Source organism: Hemitrygon akajei, chromosome 12, assembly GCF_048418815.1.
Source record: "Hemitrygon akajei chromosome 12, sHemAka1.3, whole genome shotgun sequence".
NCBI lineage: Eukaryota > Metazoa > Chordata > Chondrichthyes > Myliobatiformes > Dasyatidae > Hemitrygon > Hemitrygon akajei.
In genome coordinates this window covers 108,349,432-108,366,231 of record NC_133135.1, presented here as the reverse complement: position 1 = coordinate 108,366,231, position 16,800 = coordinate 108,349,432, and the positions used below count along the sequence as shown (strand labels likewise).

The 16,800-nt window shown below is 41.5% G+C and overlaps 1 protein-coding gene across 3 annotated transcripts in view; it reads left to right on the top strand.

Annotated features, from left to right (window-relative positions):
- The window catches only part of LOC140737358 (cytochrome P450 2C19-like), a 78,477-nt gene that overhangs the window by 25,335 nt on the left and 36,342 nt on the right, over positions 1–16,800 (top strand). The window lies entirely within an intron of this gene.

Genomic DNA, 16,800 nt, shown 5'->3' with positions numbered 1-16,800 from the left:
CACATAAAAATTCCTAACTTGTAAGTATCTAAAAAATGTGCATTATATATATCATATTTATCCTCTAGCTGCGAAAAAGACATTAAACAGTCCTCTAAAAACAAATCTAATAAAGTTTTTATTCCCTTAGTTTTCCATGTTAAAATAGCCTTATCCAAAATTGATGGTTTTAAGAAGAAGTTAAAATGGATATTACTAGAGAGAACAAAGTTATTTAAATCAAAACATCTATGAAAAAGTTTTAGTGTATGTTTAACAATGGAACTAAGACCTTGTCTACCTATCCCAGAGAACAGAAAAGGAAGGGCTCCCAGTAAGGAAGCCAAAGAAAACTAGGGAAAGCCCCAGGACCAGATGGATATACAGTGGAATTTTATAAGACCTTCAATTAAATGCTTATACCACATCTTTGTCAAACTTCCACTGATTCTATATCCTCTGGGAATCTTCTGAAAACTTTTTATGAGGCATTAATTTCATTGATTCTTAAAAAAGGAAAAGATCTATCTGAATGTACATCCTACAGACCTATCTCCTTACTGAATGTGGATTTTAAAATTTTCTCTAAGATTTTATCTAATAGACCTGAGAATCTTTTGCCTACTGTTATCTCAAATTACCATTTTTATAGCATTTATTCGACCAATTAATGATATCATCAGAGGCGACCATTTGGAAAACATTTGTTGTGTATATTCAATTAGAGGAAGGAAATTATACTTATATAAGTGTTTAAGATTTTTAGAAATTTTAATACCAAGATAAAATAATTTTTAGCAATATTAAAGGGTATTTGATCATAATAATCAGAGTAATTATTAATGGGAAATAATTCACTTTTATGTAAGTTTAGTTTGTATCCAGAGAAAATACTAAATTCAGTAAATATGGATAGCAGAAAGGGAATAGATTTCCTGGGGTTTGAAATGTAAACTAATAAATCATCTGCATATAACGAAGCCTTATGTAGTTTTTCCCCTCTCTTAATACTGTTACGTACCCCGTAACTGGGTCACTTACCAGCAAAGATAGAGAGGTCCATTGAAGTCTGATGGTACTATTTTTAACAGTATTTATTGATAAAAATACACAAAAATAATATCAATGCAAACATACAGATAATATACGTCGTCAATACTAAATCTAAAAGCGCAGGTATAATAATAATTAATAAGAAATAGCTCTATCGTTGTCTAGGGGATAATGTATTGTCTGATGGAAATATAAAAGTCACTTTAGTTCATTCAGGCTGCAGCCTTTGGTTGGAGTCAAGAGAGACAGATTTTTGAACTTGCCAGTGTTTCCTTTTTATGATGTCGATCCTTCCAGAGTTGTTGGTGTCCTTTTCCTTTTAGCTCAGCCGTTCTTCCGTGGTCAGTCCCGCCAATCCCAGGCAACGGGAAAGGACGCACGCGGGCCCCACCGGCTGTCGCTATTAAACGCTGTCACGGGATTTCTAGCGTTTCTCCTGGTGCGTCTAAAGGGGTTGTTCCCCAGACCCTCTTTTATCCTTACTCACGGGGTCTCAGATGTCAATCAGGTTGGGATGATGCAATCCCTCACCCAGCCCACTCTGGTCATTCCCTGAGGGCTTCAATGAATAGTACAGTACTCAATACACAATTCCGTCTCCAAGAGACAATGGCCGGTATCCATGACTTTGTCTCGCTGAGGGCAGGACTACATTCCAAACCCTTGAGGATTCTCTCTCATTTCCTGGGTCCCCAGACCTGAATTAATAGCGATCTTGCGATTCTCAAAAAGGAGGGGGCTACTTTGTACCCTTCGGCCCCTCAGAGTTGTGGCACATTCGTAACAATACCCTGAACAGAATTAGAATCCCTAAGAGCAATAGCAAGTGGTTCTAAAACCAAATTAAATAATAAAGGACTGAGAGGACAACCCTGACTGGTTCCTCTGTATAATCTAAAATAAGGAGATTTTTGATTATTAGTTATAACCTCAGTCACCGGGGCTTGATAAGTCAGCTTGATCCAAGAAATAAATCCTGGACTGAAATTAAACCTCTTCAAAACTTGAAACAAATAAGGCCATTCTACCCTATCAAAAGCTTTCTCTGCATCCAGAGACACAATACATTCAGATTCTTTAACTGGGGGGGGGGGAATAAATAATATTGAACAATCTTTGAATATGAAAATGTGAATACCTATTTTTAATAAATCCAGTTTGATCATTTGAGATAACAGTAGGCAAAATATTCTCAAGTCTATTTGCTAAAATCTTAGAGAATTTTAAATTCCACTTTCAGTAAGGAGATAGGTCTATGGGATGCACATTCAGATAGATCTTTTCCTTTTTTAGGAATCAATGAATTTAATGCCTCATAAAAAGTTTTCAGAAGATTCTCAGAGGATATAGAATCAGTGAAAATTTGACAAAGATGTGGTATAAGCATTTCAGAGGGTCTTATAAAATTCCACTGTAAATCCATCTGGTCCCGGGGCTTTCCCTAGTTGCATAGAGGATATAGCTTTAGCTATTTCCTCTTGTTTAATAGGTGCATCTGGTGTATTAATATCTTGAGTTGAAATTTTAGGTATATTTAATTTTTGTAAAAATCTATTCATAATAAAAGTATTGTCAGAGAATTCAGATTTATAAAGATTGGAATAGAAATTCATAAATATCTTATTAATTTCATAAGGGTCTAATGTTTCAGTTCTATCTGTTCTGCGGATTTTCAAAATCTGTCTTCTAACCATGCTTCCCTTTAACTGACCAGCCAAGAGTTTACCTGACTTAACCCCATGTATATAAAATAAACTTTTAGATTTAAAAATTTGCTGTTCGATGGGAAATGTCAGAAGCAAATCATATTGTGTTTGAAGTTCAACCCTTTCCATATATAGATCTTCAGCAGGTTTAACTGAATACACTTTATCTATCTTTCTAATTTTATTAGTAAGCACTAACAGTTGCGCTTTAGTTTTCTTTCTTAAAGCTGCTGAATATGAAATTATCTGTCCCCTAAGAAAGGATTCCATTGTAGCGGTGTGCTGCACACAGCACTGGAATAACGACACGCAGACGGTGAGTTGCAGTTGCGTAAAAAATGTATTCAAACTTCGCGGCCTCGCTTTTAAGCCTTCCCGTTTCCACCCTCCCCGGGCGGGAATGCATATTCACAGTCCCTTCCCGGGCGCGGGCTTTTCCCCTTGCTAGTGAAGAAGGCCTGGCGCCCTTTTTGGGGCTGGCCTCTCTGCCGGCGCGTGCCATTTTGTGAGCCGGTTCGAGTGCGCTGGAAAGTGGGTCACCACATAACCCCCCTCCAGAACCGGCGATACACCCCCCCCCCCCAATGTCCACAATCTGAGTCAGCCTCTGTTTGGGAGGTTTGCCTCTGCACCGCGGTGCCTGAACTCCGACCGGCTGCGCCAAGTCCACATGGGCCTGTTTGAGTCGGTCCACTGTGAAAACCTCTTCTTTCCCCTCGATGTCCAGCATGAATGTGGACCCGTTGTTCCTGATCACCTTAAATGGCCCTCATAGGGCCGCTGTAGCGGTGCCCAATGTCCGCCCCGTCGTACAAAAACAAACTTACAGTGCTGCAGGTCTTTGGGTACGCAGGTCGGGCTCTGTCCATGCTGTGAAGTGGGTATGGGGGTCAGGTTACCGAGCCTCTCACATAGTCTGACCAGGACTGCTGTGGGTTCTTCCTCTTGCCTTCTTGGGGCTGGTATGAACTCCCCGGGACGACCAGGGGTGCACCGTACACCAACTCGGCTGACGAGGTGTGCAGATCCTCTTTGGGCACCGTGCGGATTCCGAGCAGAACCCAGGTAAGTTCGTCCGCCCAGTTAGGTCCTCTCAGGCGGGCCATGAGAGCGCCCAGGTGACGGTGGAAACGCTCCACTAGCCCGTTCGATTGTGGGTGGTAGGCAGTTGTGTGGTGCAGCTGTGTTCCCAAAAGGCTGGCCATAGCAGACCACAGGCTGGAGGTGAACTGGGCACCTCTGTTGGAGGTAATGTGGGCCAGTACACCAAAGTGAGATACCCAGGTTGCAATCAGTGCTCGGGCGCAGGATTCGGAGGTGGTGTCGGTGAGCTGGACTGCCTCTGGCCATCTTGTGAACGATAGTTAGGAGGTGCCGGGCTCCTTGCGACATTGGCAGGGTCCCCACAATATCCACATGAATGTGGTCGAAACGCCGGCGGGTGGGGTGGAACTGCTGTGGCCGGGCTTTGGTGTGCCACTACACCTTGGCTGTTTGGCACTGCATGCACGTTTTGGCCCATTCACTGACCTGCTTGTGGAGTCCGTGCCAAACGAACCTGTTGGAGACCATCCGGACGGTTGTCCTGATGGAGGGGTGCGCTAAGTTGTGAATGGAGTCGAAAACTCGCCGCCACCAGGGTCGAGGTTGGCTGGTAGCTATGTCACACAGTAGGGTCCTCTCACCTGGGCCTACAGGGAAGTCGTGGAGCTGCAAACCAGAGACTGCAGTTCTGTAACTAGGGATCTCATCGTCTGCCTGCTGCGCCTCCGCCAGCGCTGCATAGTCCACCCCCTGGGACAGGACCTGGATGGTAGGTCTGGATAGTGCGCCTGCCACGACGTTGTCCTTTCCCGAGACATGCCGGATGTCCATCGTGTATTCAGAGATGTAGGACAGATGTCGCTGCTGGCGGGACAATCAGGGATCGGATGCCTTCGTGAACGCAAAGGTAAGTAAGTGGTTTGTGGTCCGTGAACGCGGTGAAGGGCCTACCTTCTAAGAAATAACTGAAATGCCGGATTGCCAGGTATAGTGCCAACAGCTCCCGGTCGAAAGCACTGTATTTGAGTTTGGGTGGTCGTAGGTGTTTGCTGAAGAACACCAGGGTTGGCAGCAACCCTCGATGAGTTGTTCCAGCACTCCACCGACTGCTGTGTTGGATGCATCCACTGTGAGGGCGGTAGGGACGTCCATTCTGGGGTGCACTAGCATCATGGCATTTGCCAAGGCTTCTTTGGTTTTAACAAAAGCGGCTGTGGCCTCTTCGTCCCAGGTAATGTCCTTGCCCTTACCCGACATCAGGGTGAACAGGGGGCGCATGATTTGGGCTGCTGAAGGGAGGAAGCGGTGGTAGAAATTCACCATACTCACAAATTCCTGCAGGCCTTTGAGTGTGTTGGGTCGGGGGAAGTGGTGGACCGCATCTACCTTGGCGGGCAGAGGGGTTGCCACGGCAGCTAGTGTGAAGTCCCACGTGAACCGGCTGGAGCCGAACTGTAGCCGCACCATACTGGTGCCATAGGCCTGTATTGTGCTGCATTTGCATCCCTCAGGGTAGGTCCCAGTTCTCTGTTGCGGGTGTCGTAACTCGTCGGAGGTAAGACGCTGATCTCGGTTCCGGTGTCGACCGAAAAGTGGCGTCCTGACTGTTTGTCCCAGACATACAGGAGGATATCCTGATGGCCAGCCGCTGTAGCCATCAGTGGCAGCTGGCCCTGGCGTTTCCCGGGAAGTTGCAGGGTGGGCTACAGTGGCGGGCTTCTGTGCCCCACCGCTGGTGGTAGAAGCACCATTGTTCGTTGGCCTCCACACTCCTGCCTCTGGGTTTTGTGGGCTCTGCTGCTGGGCCTGGTCTGGTCTACTGTTGGGCGCATGGCTTGGTGATCTGGGTGACGGACGCGCCACTTTCCTTCTTGGCTTTCCTCAGCACATCTACCTGGGCCGCCACCTTCTGGGGGGGTCGCTGAAATCCACGTCAGACAGCAACAGGCGTATGTCCTCGGGCAGCTGCTCTAGGAACGCCTGCTCAAACATGAGGCAGGGCTTGTGTCCTTCAGCCAGGGCCAGCATCTCATTCATTAATGCCGATGGCGGCCTATCTCCCAAACCATCCAGGTGCAGTAAGCGGGCAGCTCGCTCACACTGTGAGAGTCCAAAAGTCCTTATGAGCAGGGCTTTGAATGCCGTCCTCTGGGAGCGGCTGTATGAACTCCTCAAGCTGGGCGGCTGTCTTCTGGTCAAGGGAGCTCACCACATGTAGTAATGTGTGGAATCCGAGGTTATCTGCTGAATGTGGAATTGGGCTTCTGCTTGTTGGAACCAAAGGTGAGGTTGCAGCGTCCAGAAGCTTGGCAGTTTTAATGAAACTGCATGAACAGATGCGACGTCGTTCATCTTCGGTCCAAATATCATTTGGGCTGTGGGGGTCACCAATTGTAGCAGTGTGCTACTCACAGCGCTGGAAAAACGACACGCAGACGGTGAGTTGCAGTTGCATAAAAGATTTATTCAAACTTCACGGCCTTGCTTTTAAGCCTTACTGTCTCCGCCCTCCCTGGGTGGGAATGCTGTAGGGGGCGCATATTCACAGTCCCTTCCCGGGCGCGGGCTTTTCCCCTTGCTGGTGAAGAAGGCCTGGCGCCCTTTTTGGGGCCGGCCTCTCTGCCAGCGCGCGCCATTTTGTGAGCCGGTTTGAGTGCGCTGGAAAGTGGGTCGCCACACCATCGTATCCCATATAACCAAATGTGACATTCTTTCAGTTGTATTAAGTTTAAAAAATATAGAACTTTGTTCCTGAATAAAACAAACAAAGGCTGGATTCAATCTCCACTGTGACATTTTCAAAAAACTATCAGAGAGCTTCAGGGTTAATTTCATAGACGCGTGATCTGACTGCGCAATGACGTCATACGCACACTCAACAACAGAGTGTAGCAAGCGTGTACCTAGAAAAAAGTAATCAATTCTTGAGTATTTATGATGAACGTGTGAAAAAAAAAGAAAAATCTTTGTCATTAGGGTGTTTATGTCTCCAGATATCAACCAGGCCATATTCTAATAGAAAAAAATTAATACAGGCCGCCGCTTTATTAGGAGGCGACAGATTGGTTGATGACCTGTCAATCACCGGATTCAGACAACAGTTAAAGTCACCGCCCATGATCAACTTACATTCATTTAGATTCGGTAGCTCAGAAAAAAGCTTCTTAAAAAAATTCAGGACTGTTGAATTAGGTGCGTTATGGATACAGCTTTAAGTGCTAAACAATGGCGATTTGACTCTACCTTATTGCAAGAGCCGGACTTTATTAAATTTATGAAGGAGCAGATCGATTTCTTCTTTTCAACTAATTCCATGGAAGATATTTCTTGCGGAATATTTTGGGACACCTTTAAAGCGTATATACGTGGACAGATTATCTCTTACTCTGTTGGTCTGAGAAAACGCATTAAGAAGGAAACTCTTTTATTGGTTGATAAAATTAAAGAGATTGACAAGAAATATTCGACTACTCCTAGTAGGGAGCTTTACAAACAGAGGGTTGAACTCCAAATGGAACATAGTTTATTACTTACATCTCCGATTGAAAATCAATTAATGAAAACCAGATCTGATTTTTATATACATAGTGATAAATCGGGAAAACTGTTAGCTAGTCAGCTGAAGAATGTTTGGGTTAAACATCAAATCACTAAGGTTCGTCAGCAGAATGGGGATTTGACAGTTAACCATGATGAGATAAATAAGTCTTTTCAAGACTTTTATACCTCCCTGTATCAATCTGAATTCCCTCAGGATCATAATACCATGTGTGATTTTCTTGGGAAATTGAATTTTCCAAAATTATCATCCGATGATCTTTCAGTATTAGATACTCCGTTCATGGATGCGGAAATTAAAGGGGTTATTTCCTCAATGAATTCTGGGAAAGCACCAGGTCCAGATGGGTATACAGTAGAATTTTTTAAATGTTTTTCTGCTACTCTCTCTCCTTGGCTATGCAAGGTTTTTGAAGAAGCAATTAGATTGGGGAATTTACCACAATCTTTTTATAGAGCTTCCATTTCCTTAATACTGAAGAAAGATAAAGACCCTACTGACTGTGCATCTTATAGACCAATATCTTTATTGAATGTGGATTCTAAGATCTTCTCCAAGTTACTGGCTTCCAGGTTGGAGAAGGTATTACCCCAAATTATTTCGGAAGACCAAACCGGTTTTATTAAAAATTGCTATTCTTTTTTCAATGTTAGGAGATTACTGAATATTGTTTATACTCCTTCACATAACACTTCAGAATGTGTTATTTCATTAGATGAGGAGAAAGCATTTGATAGAGTTGAATGGCCTTACTTATTTTATGTGCTGGAGAAGTTTAATTTCAGTCCGACCTTTATTTCTTGGATTAAACTGATTTATCAAACTCCAGTAGCCTCGGTGTTTACTAATAATCAAAGATCTCCATTTTTTCGTTTATTTCAGGGCACTAGACAAGGTTGTCCTCTTAGTCCATTACTATTTAACATCGCTTTAGAACCTTTGGCAATTGCCATCAGAGAATCACAGGATATTTTGGGTATTAATCATGGAACAGATATTCATAAGGTATCTTTGTACGCAGATGATTTATTATTATTCATCTCTAACCCTGAGAAATCTATTCCAGCAGTCTTATCATTGTTGGCTCAATTTAGTGAGTTTTCTGGGTATAAGTTAAATCTTAATAAGAGTGAATTGTTTCCTTTGAATAGACAGGTCCCAAGCTATGGTATTTTACCTTTTAAATTAGTCAATGATTCTTTTACTTACTTAGGGATTAAAATCACAAAAAACCATAAAGAATTATTTGGGTTTAATTTTCTACCCTTAATTGATCAGATTAAAGGCTTGTTTACTAAGTGGTCACCATTATCTTTATCTCTGATAGGTAGGATTAATGCTATTAAGATGGTTATTTTACCTAAATTTTTATATATTTTTCAAGCGGTACCAATTTTTATTCCGAAATCCTTTTTTACTAATGTTGATTCAAAAATTTCCTCATATATATGGCAGAATAAAAATCCCAGGTTAGGTAAAACATACTTACAGAAGACAAAGAAGGAAGGTGGGTTGGCATTACCCAATTTCAGATTTTATTATTGGGCAGTTAATATTAGATATTTGTTATGTTGGTTGAAAGAATGGGATGGTCCTTTTGGCCCTCATTGGGTGAGTTTGGAAACTAAATCGGTATCAGGTTATGCTCTGGGTTCTATTTTAGGGACATCTCTCCCTTTTGCTCTTTCTAAATTGCCAAAACGAATTGACAACCCGATAGTTAAATATACCTTACGTATATGGTTTCAATTTCGGAAATTTTTCGGGTTGACTCAATTCGTTTTAAATAGTCCTATTGTAGCTAATTGTTTTTTCCATCCCTCAATTATAGATCAAGCTTTTTCGGCTTGGAAAACTAAGGGTTTATTAAGATTTTCCGACTTATTTTTGGACAATTGCTTTATGTCTTTTGAGCAATTATCTAATAAATATAATTTGCCTAGATTTCATTTTTTTAGATACTTACAGGTTAGGCATTTTTTAAGTACGGTACTTCCTACGTTTCCAAATTTTGTGTCTTCAGATATTTTGGAGAGTTTGTTTGAATTAAACCCTTTTCAAAAAGGGCTTATATCAAAACTTTATAATATAATTATGAAGATACGTTCAGTGCCCTTTGATGAGACCAAAAATGATTGGGAAAGAGAGCTCAATCTTATTATTCCTATTGAGAATTGGGATAAAATTCTTCAATTAGTTAATACATCATCTATATGTGCCAAACATTCATTAATACAATTTAAGGTTGTACATAGGGCCCATATGTCCAAGGATAAATTAGCTCATTTTTATTCTTATATAAACCCTATTTGTGACAGATGTCAATTAGAAATCGCGTCTTTAACTCATATGTTTTGGTCATGTCCGCTTTTGAAAAAATATTGGAAAGATATTTTTGATATTATCTCTGCGGTACTGAACATCGATTTACAACCCCATCCTATTACCGCAATTTTTGGTTTACCGATGATGGACTCACTCCATTTATCTCCTTCCGCCTGTCGAATGATTGCTTTTCTCACTTTGATGGCTAGAAGATCTATTTTGTTGAATTGGAAGGAAATTAATCCTCCCACGGTATTTCATTGGCTTTCTCAAACTATGTTATGTCTAAATTTAGAAAAAATTAGAAGTGCTGTATTTGATACTTCTATTAAATTTGAAAAGATATGAATACCATTTATTCAATATTTTCATATGATGTAATATGGCCCTGTGCCAAGCTTATTGGTTTTTTCAGCTTTAATTGTATGTATGTTGAGAGGATCGGAGTTGACGACATTGATGTTTATGTATTCTTGTGAGATACTATAAACAGCCCTTTTTTTTCTCTTTTTCTTTAGTTTTTTCTCTTTTTTTGCTTTCTTTTTTTTCCTTAGATATTAGCTTAGTAGGTTAGTAACTTTGCATATATATTTTTTTCTTTTTCTTTTTTTTATAGATTATATATTATGAAATATCTAGATTTACCTTGTTCATATATATACTATATGGTTCATGTTTTGGGAAAACTTATTTATACTGTATTCATTGCTTATGTATTCCTTCATGTGTAATGGGAATTTGTATGTTTGTAATCCCTTTATTAATATATTAACTGTATTTTGTTCATAATATTTTTAATACTAATAAAAAGATTGAAAAAGAAAAGAATTAGGTGCGTATACGCACACCAAAGCTATAAAAAATAGATACCACTCTAACTTTACTAGTCGATAAAGAATGATATAAAGGGCCTTTCCAGAATTTGAAAAAGCGATCTTCATCCTGTCTCCATGCATGAGTTTCTTGCACAAAAATAATATCTGCATTAAGTGTTTTTAATTTCTTAAAAATCTTTTTATGCTTAATAGGATGATTCATGCTGTTCAAACTCCAAGAGATTATATTAATTTTATTAACATCTATATTTAAGATCTAATTTAAAGTTTTATAAAGAAAACTTTTGTGCAAGAGCACATTAATCCAAAAGGAACAGATTTGACCAGAAGTGACAACAGATTTGAGAGAAAATATCCATCAATGGAACTGCCCAATCGAGGGAAAAAAAGCCTATTCTAATAACCCCCCTTCCCCAAAGCCTGAAAAAAAGCAACCAATAGAATGATTGCATGCTAAACTAATGACCTTTAACCCTGTCCTCCATTATGCAGCTATATTAAAAAAAATGAGATATTCATCCCAATGAATCTAGCCATAATAAAAGAATAAACAAATTTCAAATACTGTAATGTTATGTCTAACAATAATAAAAACATAACTGGTGATGGCCATCTTAAATTCATCTGAAGTATATTAATCACATATTCAAAAAAGAATAAATCCAAGTAGATAATATTACAACTGAAGTCCTTTCTTTCAAAAAAAACTTACAAGTCATACCAAAAATAGGTGAATATATATATATATATATATATATCAAACCAAAAGCTATCTTAATATTGAGACAAGCGAAAGGATAGAAAAAAATCATTCAAACCATGTCCTATACGGACCTCTATAATAAAATACAGGTTTCCTTCAAAACAACTATGAATATATACTAATTATCAACAAATAAAGAGAAGAATTAAATCAGCTAAGTCCCATACGGACATCCAAAAAGCATGGAATAGACTTTCCTCAAGGCATATATAAACATCTCATAGATCAGAATTACCTATTCAGGTTACAGTCGGCTTAACTTTGAAATTCTTAATAAACTTCCATCCTTCGTCAGGGGAGTAAATCCTCTGTGGCTGAGAAACAGAAGGAAAGATTATCAGCCGCGCAGGGTAACGAAGCGATGGATGGAGATTTTTCTTATACATTTCACTCATCACTTCCCAGTATTTCCTTCTTTCAGCAAGAATCTCAGGAGGGAAGTCTTTGACTATACAAATTTCAATTGAGTTAAAGATTAGCTTCCGTTTCCTTCTGGCTTCTCGAAGTATGGCTTCTTTGGTTGTATAGTAATGCAAGCAAAGTACAATTGGCCGGGGGTATAATTCAGATGTGCGCCAAAACCCTGGAATTCTGTGGACTCTGTCGAGTAAAGGGCTCGCTTCAAGAGTCTCACTAAAAAGTGAGTACAGCATATCTGAGAAGAACTTTAACAGATCACCAGTTTCAGTATTTTCAGGCAAACCTAATATACGTAAGTTTCTCCAACGTGCTCTGCTGTCTAAATTAATCATTTTTTTCTTTGTTTTTGGTAGTTCCGAGGTAATTTCATTAATTTTCTTTTCCATAGATGAGATCTTCAATTGTTGTTCATTGATTGTTTGCCTGAATTGTTCGTGTTTGTTCTCAATTCGCTGAGTAGTCTGCTTGAGTGTCTGAAATTGAAAGTCCAGATTCTTCAGAGATTCTTGGATTTTAAAGATGGATTTTTCAAGCTTCCGATTAGTATCCATGAGCTTATCAGTTTCTAGTGTTAAGCGATCCAAATTCAGACTTCTTATCTTGTATTGAAGAGAAAATTCCTGCTAAAGTAACAGGTTCCTCCGATTTCTTGATTTGTTCAGTTTGTTCCGTTTTAGGAAAGGTCTTGCCGCTTCTCAATTTAATACCAGATCGACTTCCGGCCATCGTAGTTAAATCATAAATCCTTCAGCAAAAGTAATAAATCTTCAGACCTGACAGGAATCTGTCAGTGGGATGTAAAATATATAAAAAAGTGGAGCCGCTATAAAGCGCGATTCACTCCATGCGCTGCAAAATGGAATCTGTTTATCACCTGTGCCCTGAAACATGGCGTGAAATGCGTTATTTGTGTTAAAAACCTACACAACATAAGGATGTGCTGGGGAAAGCCTGCAGGTTTCACCAACTCTCCGGTCCCAGCATGGCATGCCCGCAATCTTCAGCAGAACAGCACAACATGCCAGCCGCTTTTCCACCCTCCCACCCACTCTCACAAACAGGTCTCCAACCTCGGGTCGGCCTCCGACCGGCAGTCCTTGGCCCCGGACTCTCAGACTTGCAGATATTAGGCCTCCACAACCTCTAGTCCCTTGTGTGGACTCGCTGATGTCAGACCTCTGAATACTGGAATAGCAACCCCGGACTGATTGCTGGATTTGACCTCCAACTTTGACCTCTGGGTATTGACCCCAGGATTTCCCATTTGCAGGACTTTGACCTCTAGGCTTCAAACTCTGAGCTTGCACAGTCCGTCAACCCCCCAGGACACGCTGAACTGGTGGGTAACCCACCCTCATCCTCAGGATCGTCAACCTCAGTCATTCACTGTGGAAGTCGCTAGTCTTCACCCTTAGTGCCTGCAGAAAGACTTGTCCCAGAGTGAATCACTGGGCAGTGTGGTTGAGGCCCGGAGCATTCGCTACAGTAGGGCTCAGGTCCTCATGCAAGAAAACCCACGGAGAACGTACAAACTCCTTATAGACAGTGGCAGGGTGTTTAAGATCCAGACCAATAGGTGATATATTTCTAATAAACCATGATATACATTCATCTATTGCGGTAGCATAATTGTTAGCATAGTGCTTCACAGCGTCAATAACCTAGGTTCAATTCCCGCTGCTGCCTGTAAGGAGTTTATACATTCTCCCTGTTACAGTGTGGTTTCCCTCTGAGTGCTCTGGTTTCCTCCCACATTCCAAACATGTAGAGTTTAGGGTTAGTGAGTTGTGGGCATGCTTAGTTGGCACCAGAAACATAGTGACACTTGTGAACACGTCCAAACAAGCTGGATGAACTCAGCAGGTCGGGCAGCATCCGTTGACTGCTCATTTCAACGAATGCTGCTCGACCTGCTGAGTTCATCCAGCTTGCTTGTACATGTTAATTTGACCACAGCATCTGCAGTGTACTTCGTGACACTTGCGGGCTGCCCCAGCACATCCTAGGACTGTGTTGACCACTGACACTAACAACGTATATTTCACTGTATGGTTCGATGTATGTATGACAAATGAAGCTAATTTAATCAAAGTTCAAAGTAAATTTATTATCAAAGTACATATCTGTCACCGTATACAACCCTGAGATCCATTTTCTTGTGGGCATACTGAACAAATCTATACAATAGTAACTATCACAGAATTTGAATCAGAATCAGATTTAGTATCACCAGCATATGTTGTGAAATTTGCTAACTTTATGGCAGCAGTACGTAGCAATACGTAATAAATAAATATGGATAACAAAGCTAAGTTACATTGTTATACATCTTTATTAAATAGTTAAGGCAAAATAACAAAAATAAAAGAGGTGGTGAGATAATGTTCATGGGTCCAAGGACAATTCAGAAATTGGATGGCAGAGGGGAAGAAGCTGTTGCTGAATCACTGAGTGTGTGCCTTCAGGTTACTGTACCTCCTCCCTGATGGTAACACTGTGAAGGGGGCATGCCCTGGGTGGTGGGGATCCTCAATGATGGAAGCCGCATTCCTCTGGCACCACTCCTTCAAGATGTCTTGGCTACTACGGAGACTGGTACCCATGATGGAGCTGACTAATCTTACTGGTTTCTGCAACTTATTTCGATCTTGCGCAGAGAGCCATTGAGATTGCATCTGTTGTAGACATATTCTGGCGATAGGCAGACTGCAGTGGTTCAAGGTCCTTTCTGAGACAGGTGTTGATTCTAGTTATGACCAACCTTTCAAATCATTTCATCACCGTGGATGTGAATGCTACTTCACGATAGTCATTGAGGCAGCTCATGCTATCCCTCTTGGGCTGGTATAATTGTTGCCCTCTTGAAGCAGGTGGGAACTTCTGGCTATAACAGTGAGGGATTAAAAATGTCATTGAATACTCCCACCAGTTGGTTGGCACTGATTTTCAGAACCTTACCAGGTAGTCCATAGTGCCCTGCTGCTTTGCACCCTCTTGGAAGACAGCCTGACGTCGCCCTCTGAGACCGAGGTCGCAGGGTCATCAGATGCTGCAGGGACCCTCATAGCTATGGTTTTATTCTCCCTCTCAAAGCAGACATAAACGGTGTTGAGCTCATCTGGTAGTGAAGCATCATTGCCATTCATGATGTTGGGTTTTGCTTTGTCGGAAGTAGTGGCCTGCAAACCCTGCCAGAGTTGACATGGATCTGATTTTGCCTCAAACTTCTCTTGAATTGTTTCTTGGCTCTTGAAATAACCCTCCACAAGTTATGCCTGGTTTCCTGGTTTCCTGGATTGCCAGACCTGAATCGGGATTGTCACAAATCTAGCCCTTAGCAGAACCTGAATCTCCTTGTTCATCCACAGCTTTTGTTTTGGGAATGTACAGTAAGTTTTTGTAGGCACACACTCATCTACATGGGTTTTAATGAAGTTGGTGACAACTGTGGCATACTCATCCAGGTTTGAAAGTAGCTCCCTGAACACAGTCCAGTCTACTGATTCAAAGCAGTCCTGTAAGCACTCCTGTGCCTCTCTGGTCCATACCTTCTTGGTTGTCCCTACTGGTGCTGCAGTCTTCAGTCTTTGCCTATACTCAGGGAGTAGAAGTATAGCCAGGTGATCACACAAAGTGATCAAAGTGTAAGATTAACAAAGTGTAGTCCCAGAATCAATGAAAGACCACCATATAAGGTGTTCAACCAGAGTGCAGAATAAAAATCGAGGCATGAAATGAAGAGTCCTTGAAAGTGAATCCATATATTGTGGGGAACATTTTAATGAGGGAACAAGTGAAGTTGAGTGAAGTTATTCCCTTTGGTTCAAGAGCCTGATGGTTGAAGGTCAATAACTATTCCTGAATCTAGGGTGTCAGTCCTGAGGTTCTTGTACCTCCTTCCCGATGGCAGCAGTAAGAAGAGAGCATGTCCTAATCATTAATCATTAAAACTCAATGACAACTCAATGGGGACTAGACCTCAAGCTGCATTGTTGCCTGTTCATAGTTGCCCATGAGAGAGGCATCGGATTTGGTGTGCTCCATTGGAGGCATCCACACTGCTGTTGCTGCCCCCAGTGTTCGCTCGGCAGAAGACGAGCTGGTATCGTGTTCGATTGCAGACTGCTGCAATGTTGATGGACTCAGGGACTTGGACCATTTTTTTTGTGTGATTGTACTTCACTGATTTCCAGCAACTGCAGATTTTCCCTTGTTTGTTCTTATTATATGTGCTTGCTATTTTACATGTGCTATATGTGGCTTTGCTGTGTGTGACTGTCAGTACTGTGTTTTGCACCTTGGCCCAGAGTAATGGGGTTTCATTTAGTGATATTCATGTATGGTTGAATGACATTTGAACTTGAAACAATGCTAACAGCACCATATGTTTAATAATAATGCAACCATAATTACACCAACTCTGCCTTGGATGATCCCAAAAGGAGGAGGGTGGGTATGGTGCTCATAACCCCATCTCATAAAAATTACAGAGCTACAGAAACTCCAAAGACCGCGTCACTGAGAGAGGAAGAAGATGGGCTATACCTGGGGATAACTTGAAAGACTGGCCCAGAACAGAGAACTCTGGTGGGATACTGTTGGGGGCCTTTGTTCCAGTAGGAGTGATGGGTTCAAGATGAAGATAATAATGCCACGATATGTTTTGATGTAAATGTGACAAAGCTAATTTCTTGCCTCTACCCTGCTTCTTTTACCTCTTCTTTTTCTTCCAAATGTGTTTCTTCCACTATTGGAGCCTGTGATCTACACTACGGTGTGTGTTTTTGGGCAAATTGAGCGCTCTGGCACTTTGCATTCTTGAGGCCAAGAAGCCTGGAGATGGGACGCGAGCCCATAATTGACTCAGTTTCTAACTGATCTCGCCATTTGAGGATTCAAGGAAGATTGAAATCATCGAGGCAAGAGCAGAAGATGGGCAGGTGTTCAGTGCCATCTAGCAGCCTCTCACTCGCAGCTGCCAGAGGAAGGTGTCTGTGTGTGATGGTCTCTCTCTCTCCCCCCCTACATTTCACTTGCTGCTCCCAAAGGAAGGTCCCTTCTTTTGAAAAGACTTTCTCTCACCTTCTTAGTTGATGCTGCCGGAGGATTGTGCTG